The sequence below is a fragment of the Dipodomys merriami genome, unplaced genomic scaffold, assembly GCF_024711535.1.
Source record: "Dipodomys merriami isolate MVZ:Mamm:240054 unplaced genomic scaffold, mDipMer1.0.p SCAF_669, whole genome shotgun sequence".
Taxonomy (NCBI): domain Eukaryota; kingdom Metazoa; phylum Chordata; class Mammalia; order Rodentia; family Heteromyidae; genus Dipodomys; species Dipodomys merriami.
This window is the reverse complement of record NW_027206256.1, coordinates 546,434-555,304: the sequence shown is the minus strand read 5'-3', so window position 1 is coordinate 555,304 and position 8,871 is coordinate 546,434.

The window sequence follows — 8,871 nt, the reverse complement described above, 5'->3', positions numbered from 1 at the left end:
ATTTTTTAAATCTCAAATGGTCATTTCTTCTCTTCTTTCAGTTTTGTTTTTGGTCGACTTTGGGCTGAATTAGGGACCAGGGAACTGTTTCCCAATTTTTTCAAGAAATGTCAGTAATTTACAACTACAAAACACCTTCATTTCCAGCTTTTACTGGGTAGTTTGAGAAAAGAATTTCAATCCCTTTCCTGTCCAGGCTGGCTTTTAGCTTTGATCCTCATATTTCATCTTTCTGAGTAGCTAGGAATGCACACATAAACCAGTAACACATGGCTCATTTTCAAACTGTAATTTTCTTGTTCTCACATATTTTATAATTTGTGCTTTTTTTCTTTTTTTGTAAGTTATGTGCTAGGGCATCAGCACCAGGGTCTGTGTGCTGTCCCAGAGATTTCTGTTTAAGACTAGCACTCTACCACATATGCCAGAGCACAGCTAGTGGCATATTTTGGTGACAAATGAGACATAAGAGTCTCAGGGATTCTCCTACCTGGGCTAGCCTTCAACTGTGATCTTAAGATTTCATCCTCCTGTGTAGCTGATAGAACATCAGTGAGCTACCAATGCTTGATTTATTTAGACCTCTGTCATTGGATCTTCCTTCTGCACTTCTACCCTCCTTTTAATTCTTCTGTGATTGTCCTGGGGCTTGAACTCAGCGCCAGGTTGCTGTCCCAGAAAGTGATTGCCCAATTCTGCCACTTGAGCCATAACTCAGTTCACAAGTTTTTTTCTTTTTTGACAATTAATTGGCAATAAGAGACTGAGACAAAGCCTAGCATAAATCAAGCTAGCCTGGGAAGGAAAGTCCATGAGACTATGACCTCCAATTAACCACTGAATAGCTGGGAGTGGTAGAGCTCTATCCTTGAACAAACCAGCACAAGTTCAAGGATGGCACACACAAGCCTAAGGATGGCACAGAGATGCACACACACAAAGTCTCATGGATTTTCTTGCTTGTGTTACCTTGAACACTAATCCTCAGATTTCAGTCTCTCTTCTTCCACTGTCCTTTTTATTTGTAATTTTTAGTGGTCCTGCAGCTTGACCTCAGGCTCTGAGGACTGTTTCTTAGCTTTTTAAAAAAAGGCTGCTACTTTACCACTTCAGCTTCAGCTCAGGGCTTTGTGCTAGGTAGCTTGGATAAGCATCTGAACCAGGTTTATGACCAGGCTGATTTGATACCACATCCTCAGATGTCAGCCCCATGTGTAGTTAGGATTATACACAGGACCAACAACCCTTGTGTCATTTTAAAACTTTAATATGTGCTTGCCACTATCTACTGTTGTTTACTTTTTTTGCATGTGTGTGCTGTTACTGGGTCTACAAATTGGGGCTCACATTCTGTCCCAGAAGTTTTTATTTAAGGCTATACTCTATTACATGAGACACACTATTATTTTTGGCCCTTTTTTGGGGGGGGTGATTAGTTACAGACAAGATTTTCATGGACTCTCCTGTCAGGGCTGGACATAAACCATCATCCTCAGATTTCAGCCACTTGAATAGCTAGTAGAACATTTATGAGCCAACAATGCTAGATTCATTTAAGACTTTGTCACTCACTCTTCCTTGGTTACTTCTACTCTTCTTTATCTCTTCTGTGCATGTCCTGGGGCTTGAACTCAGGGTTTAGGTGGAGTCCCAGAAAATATTTGCCCAGTTCAGCCACTTAAGCCATAGATCAAATTCCAGCTGAATCAGGTCGCTGAAATCTGAGGACCATGTTTCAAAGCCAGCCTGGGCAGGAAATCGATGACACTCTTATCTCTAATTCACCACCCAAAATCTGGGAATGCTAGGGCACTAGCAAAGTATGGTACACAAACACAACATCACAGATACAAACACACACACACACACACACACACACACACACACACACACACACATATACACATATACACACATACACACAAAGTCTCCTGGACTTTGCTTCTTGACCTGGCCTTGAAAGTTGATCCTGAGATTTCTGCCTCCTGAGTAGGACTACAGCCATGATCAACAAGCACCAGGCTTATGCTTCAATTTACAATTGGATTTCTTCTCTTCTCCTACACATTTTTTAGTACCAGGAATTGATCTCTGGGTCAGCAAACAAGTTTGTTTTTTAGCTTTTTAAACAAATACAGTGTTTTACAACTACAATGATATCTACACTGGGTAGTTGGTTATGAGAGTATCATGTACTTTCTTGCCAAGTCTAGCTTTGAACCTTGAATAGCTAGGAATACACATGTGAACCAAAACCCATGATCATGTTGAAACTGGCTTTCTCTTTTCCCTTCATTTTTAGTTTGGGTTTGTTTGGTTTTGTGAAATGTGTGTCTAGCATTTCAACTTAGGTCTTAGGTGCTCTTCCAGGTTTTCTGTTTAAGACTACCACTCAACCGCATGAGCCAATGTACAACTTGTAGCTTATTTTTGGTGGCAAATTAAATAGATGAGTCTCATGGACTCTCCTGCCTTGGCTGGTCATGAACTGTGATCCTTAGATTCCATCCTCCTGAGTACCTCGTACCTTGTGTGAGCAACCAATCTTTGATTCATTTCAAACTCTATCACTGATAGAGGTTTTGTACTTCTATTCTCCTTTTCTTTTATTTCTTCTCTTTGTACTGTGCCTTGAACTCAGGGTCTGAGTGCTGTACCAGATTCTATTTCCCAGTTCTGTCAGGTGACCATAGCTTATTTCCAGAGTTTATTTTTTTTTCTGTTTTGGTGGTTAATTAGAAATGAGTAGAGCCAGTCCAGATTCATGAGGGTGAAATCTGAGGACCATAGTATGTACCAGCCTAGGCAGGAAAGTAATTGATATATCCAATTATTTCCAAGAAAAAACTGAGAATAGTACAGCCGTGAGAAAACCAGTACAAGTTCAAGCAACAGGACTCACACACAGATACACACACACACACACACACACACACACACACACACACACACACACACACACACACACACACACACACACACACACATGTCTTATGGACTTCCCTAATTGGTCTGGTCTTTAAATATTATCCTCAGATTTTAGGCTCCTGAGTAACTAGAATTAGAGTTATGAGCCAACAATGATTGGCTCATTGAAGCCTTGGTTATTGGTTCTTCTCTTCTTCTACCCTTCTTTACATTTATTCATTTCATTGTTTTATGTGTGATGGTCTTGGAGCTAGAACTCATGCAAGGCCTGGCCTGTTTCAGGAGGCTGAAGTCTGACCATCATGATTCAAAGCCACCCTGAGCAGGAAACTCTAAGATCCTTTCCTCCAATTAACTGCCAAAAATCTGGGAGTAGTACAGTTCCAGCCACAGGACCTCCATAAAGAACTGTCTTCTGGGATTTCCTGTTAAGTTTGGCCTTTACACTGGATCCCCATATTTCTACCTCCTGGGGTTCTAGAATTACAGGCATGAGTCACCAGCCGCAGGTTCTATTTTTCTTATCATTTTTTGTGATCTGGAGGCTGGATCTCTGAGGCACTCAGGACACTGGTTTATAGCGTTCTCACTCAAGGCTGGTGCTTTACAACTCCAATCACAGCTTCACTTCTGTTTTCTTGTTGTTTGTTTTGCTGGTGATTTGACGATGAGACACCATAAGCCTCAGATTTCATTTATCTTAATATCTAGATTACACACATGAAACAAAAACTCATGGCTCATTTTGAAAATTTAATTGGATTTTCCGATACATTTTTTAATTTCTATTTTTTTATTTCCATATGTATGCTGGGCGTGGGGCTATAAATCAGAGCCTGCGTATTGTCCCAATACTTTATTTTGCCAGTTGTGGGGCCTGAACTCTGGGCTTGGGCACTGTCCCTCAGCTCTTAAGCTTGAAGCTAGAGCCCTACCAGTTGTTCCACAGTGCCACATCTGGCTTTTTCTGCTTATTTGTTGCTGAGGAATTGAACCCAGGGCCTCATGCATGCAAGGCAGCACTCTACCACTGAGCCAACTTTCCAGCCCCGTCCCAGTACATTTTTAATACTAGCACTCTAATACGTGAGCCACAGCACAATTTGTGGATTAAAAAAAAAAAACTGTATGTGGCTAATTAGAGATGAGTACATGGCCTCACCTGCCTTGGCTGGGCTTGAATACTGTGAGTCTCAGATGTATAACCCTTGAGTAACTATAATAACAAGTGTAAGCTACTTCAGTACTCATTCTATCCTCTAAAATTGGCTCTCCCTTTTCTTCTTCCTCCTTTCTTTACATTTATTTATTTTATTCTTGTTTGTCCTGTTCCTGGAGCTTGATCTCAAGATGTGTGTGCTGTCCCAGAATCAGTCTCATTTCTGCTATTGGAGCCACAGCTCAACCTCCAAATGTTTTTTTTTTTCTTTTCTTTATTTTTTTGGTGGTTCGTTGGAGATAAGAGTCTCATGCAAATCAAAGAATACCTCAGGAAGCTGAAATCTGAGGATCACCGTTTTGAAGCCAGACTGCAAAGGAAATTCCATGATACTCTTTTACTACAGTTAGCTTGTGGTGATCCCACCAATAAGCTGAGATTGATAGAATTCCAGCCTTGAGTAAAGTAGAACAAATTCAACTCCATGACTGGCACACACAGAAAAATGGCTAATGGGTTTTCCTCCTTGGGCTTGCCTTTAAATGGTATTTTCTGACTTTAGTCCCCTATGTAGTTAATACATGTGTAAGCCACCAGTGATTGATTAATTTAAAACTGTCACTGGATATTTCTTCTCTTCTTCTACACTTCTTTATTTCTTTTGTGGTGGTCCTTAGGCCTTAACTCAGGACTTTGGTGTTTGTCTTTTTTATGTCATCTATATAATTTGTTTGTTTTGTTCTAATGTTTCACTTGTTTTGCTGCTTTTTATCTCTTACATAACTAAATTTTTGTATTTCACAACAGTAACTTTTAGCTAGGTCCTGGTGGCTCATGCCTGTTATCCTACTCAGGAGGCTGACATCAAGGATCACAATTTGAAGCCAGCACAGGCAGAAAAATCTGAGAAATTATCTCCACTACACTACCAAATATACTAGAAGTGAAGATATGACTGAAGTAGTAAATTGCTAGACTTGAGCAAAAACTCAGAGCCCAGGTCTCAAGTTCAAGCCCTTGGACTGGCACAAAAAGAAACCTTTCATTAGCGTATTTTATACAATGAATACTGGTGTGAGACACCAGTCCTGGTTTTAAGAACCAACATTTTGTAGCAGCTGCCACTTTTGATGTTTTCCCTAGGAACATTTATGCTTTTTTTTTTTTCATGCCTTATATTTACATTCCACTAAATGACATTCTTATTTTTCTTTGTTTGGAAGGACATTTCAATAATTCAATGACAAATCAAAAAAGGCAAGTCTTGAATATTTCTTTAATTTAAACAGGAAAGGGAAACACTGAGTCTGAACACTGCAGTGGCTCTTTGATATCAATATATATAACCAATGTGTGCTAAGTTTCTTGGAAGTTTCTTGAGAGGAAGGTTCAAAATTAAGCATATTATGGGTCCTAAACATTCATTTCATTATCTTCTAATTATTTGAATATGAGCTGTATTCCTCACTTTTTGAAAAAATCAAGACTATTTTTTTTCATTGTTCAAATCCTGGGGAGGGAAGGAAAATCACAGCTTCTTTGCTAAACTAGAAAGTAATAGTCATTTCGACTCACCAGTTTTTCCAAATAGTATGTCTTGTCCTTGATGAATTTTTCATCTTCAACAATGTTAGATGGATGAAATAATAAATTGGAGAAAAGCAACCACATAGTAGCAAGTTTTTCACAAAGATAGATATAATCTGTCCACTTTGTACGCAATGAAAACATTTGCCACAAGAATTAAAAAAAACTTGAATAAAAACTTGGAGATTCTTACTCTTTATACAAAGTTTTTTTTGTTGTTGTTGTTGTTGTTTTGTCGGTCGTGGGGCTAGAACTATGGGCCTAGGGGCAGTCCTTTAGCTATTCAGCTCAAGGAAAGCACTTTACCTCTTCAGCCACAGCACTACTTCCAGTTTTCTGGTGGTTACTTGTAGATAAGGTTCATGGATTTTCCTGCCCAGGGTGGCTTTGAACTGCAATCTTCAGGTCTCAGCCTCCTGAGTAGATAGGAATACAGACAGGAGCCACCAGCACCTAGCCAAACTTGTATTTTCTTCAGTTTTGCTGGCTTGAATGATTACCAAGGAAAAAATAGAACCTAAAATTGTTAGTTTGTACTAAAATTTGCAATAGTTTTACCACGAAGAATAATGAAATATTTAGAATTACATATTTTGAGAAAATGTAGCTTATTAGCTTTTATTGTTCTAAAATGATAGAATCTATCTCTTTTTTTTTGTAGACACTGTATTCTGAGTTCACAACTTGTACTTGTTGACAGGCACTCTGCTCTGTGAGCCACATCCTTCTCATTTTTAAATCAATCGTCATTTAAATAATTTAAAGCTCATAAGGCATCTTTTGTTAAGATTAAGTAAAATAAGCCTAAACTTAATATCTAGAACGAATAGACAAAAAATTAAACACCCTAAGAACAAATAATCTTATCAATAAATAGGCAAGTGAATTGCCTAGATAGTTCCCCAAAATTGATATAGGTGTCTAAGGAATAAATGAAAATATTCAACACTTTTACTAATCAAGGAAATGCAAATCAAATCTATGTTGAAGTTCATGTCTGCCTAATCACAATGCCAATTAAAAAGAAAACAGAAATACTTGCAAGGAGGTGGGGAAAGATACCCTACACAATGATGGCAATTAAGTGAATCAGTTCAGCCCCACAGAAATCAGTGTGGAAGTTCCACACAAGAAATCCTACATATACACCTGAAGAAATGTAAGTCAGCCTTACAGTAGAGGTATTGGCACACACATTTTTTACAGCATGATTCAAAATAATCAAAACTGTTATCTCCAATTAACAATTAAAAAAATCTGGGAGTAGAGCTGTGGACAAAGTGGCAGAGTACCGGACTTGATGGAAGGAAACCAATCAAGAGATTAATGTCCTAGGTTCAAGCCTCAGGACAGGCAAACACACACACACACAAAACCAATGCTTCCTATATTTTTTAGCCAAGTTTCTTATTCCCCTAAGATTCATACATCTATGACAGAGCTAAATATAACGAGAAAGTGATATTTATAATGATAAAATTCTACTGAAGAACCCAAATTTATTTTCTTCTTTTGTTTGGTTTTTGTGGTCATTGGACTTGAACTCATGGCTTGAGTGCTGTCTCTGGGCATTTTCACTCAAGGATAGTGCTCTACCACTTAGCTAGAGTGCCACTTCCGGGTTTGTGGTAGTTTGTTGGCGATAAAGAGTTTCAAGGACTCTGTCCTTCACACACTGAATTCTAACTGCAATTCTCAGATTTCACTTTCCTGAATTGGTAGAATTAAAGGTCTGATCCACGAATGCTGGGCTAGAATCTGAGTATTTTCACCACTGCTCATTGGAAGAGATCAATTCGTTTTCCTCCAACTTGCCAAGCACAGTTCTTTCTGGATGGCAATCAAGCAAATACAGATGTTTCAAGGCCAGCCCAGACAGAAAAATCTGGGAGACTTTTAGTCCCAATTAACCACAAAAAAATGCCATATGTTAAGTTGTGGCTCAAGAAGTAGAGCTCTACATTGATCAAATACCTCAGGGACAGACCTCAGGCCCTGAGTTCAAGGCCCAAGACCAATGCACATGCACACACACACAATTTAATAACATGGTTCTCAAACCTAGCAAGGTGCCATCATAATCCCTTAATGTCATGCTTTCTTATGAGAACTGGGAAAGTCTACCTTCTGGTGTGTGCCGCAGTCCATGCTGGTAAACAGCATCTGGATTTAGTAATTAGCTCACAGCCAGTCAGACCAACCCAAACCAGAAGCAGGAGTGAGGTGATGAAGGCACATGGCCTCTATTCCCCTACTCACCCAGACTGGAATCAGGAGTGAGGTGACACAGACAAGCAGCCCCCACTCACCCAGACGGGAAGCCAGAGTGAGGTGACAAGGGCACCAAGCCCAGACTTATCCAGCCAGGAAGCAGTAGTGAGGTGATGCAAGGACATGGCCCCTACCCACCCAGACGGGAGGCAGTGGTGAGGTGACACAGGCACCATGGCCCCTATTCCCCAAATCACACAGACCAGAAGCAAGAGTGAGTTGACACATGCACGCAGCCCCCACTCACCAAGAGTGGAAGCAGGAGTGAGGTGAAATGGGCATGCAGCCCACACTCACCAAGACCAGAAGTGGGAGTGAGGTGGTGCAGGCACACGGCTGCTACCCACCCAGACCAGAAGCATGAGTGAGGTGACAAGGGCACACGGGCTCCCTCTACCTCCCCCAGACTGGAAGCAGGAGTGAGGTGACACTGGCATGCGGCTTCTACTTACCTAGCCAGGAAGCAGAAGTGAGATGATGGTCTCATGACACACCAGAGGCATGATCCTAGCATTCCATGGCAGCCTCTCTTTCTCCCGACCTTTGTGAAGGGCTGCTATGTTCCATGATGCACTCCGGAGGTCAAGAGTCTGGAGCCAAGGTTGTTGCTGCCCTCCCCCAACTGTTACTGCACCTGCTGCAACTATGGTAGCAAATTTAATAAGCTCTAATTCACAGACCATATACTATGAACTATTAGTGTCTTCAGGTACCATGTTCCACTTGCTAGTCACTTAATTTTATAGTTGCCAATGTATTAAGTGTTCACTGACTTGTAAATATGCTAGAATGGAAATCCTAATATCACTGATGTCTTTTAATTTCCAGGAATGATGATTTTGAAATGACCCTTTCTGAAGAGAAGAAGAGGGGATATAGACCCAACTGTTCAAGAGTGCCTTTGGGTGACACTCTATTGGCCCAAA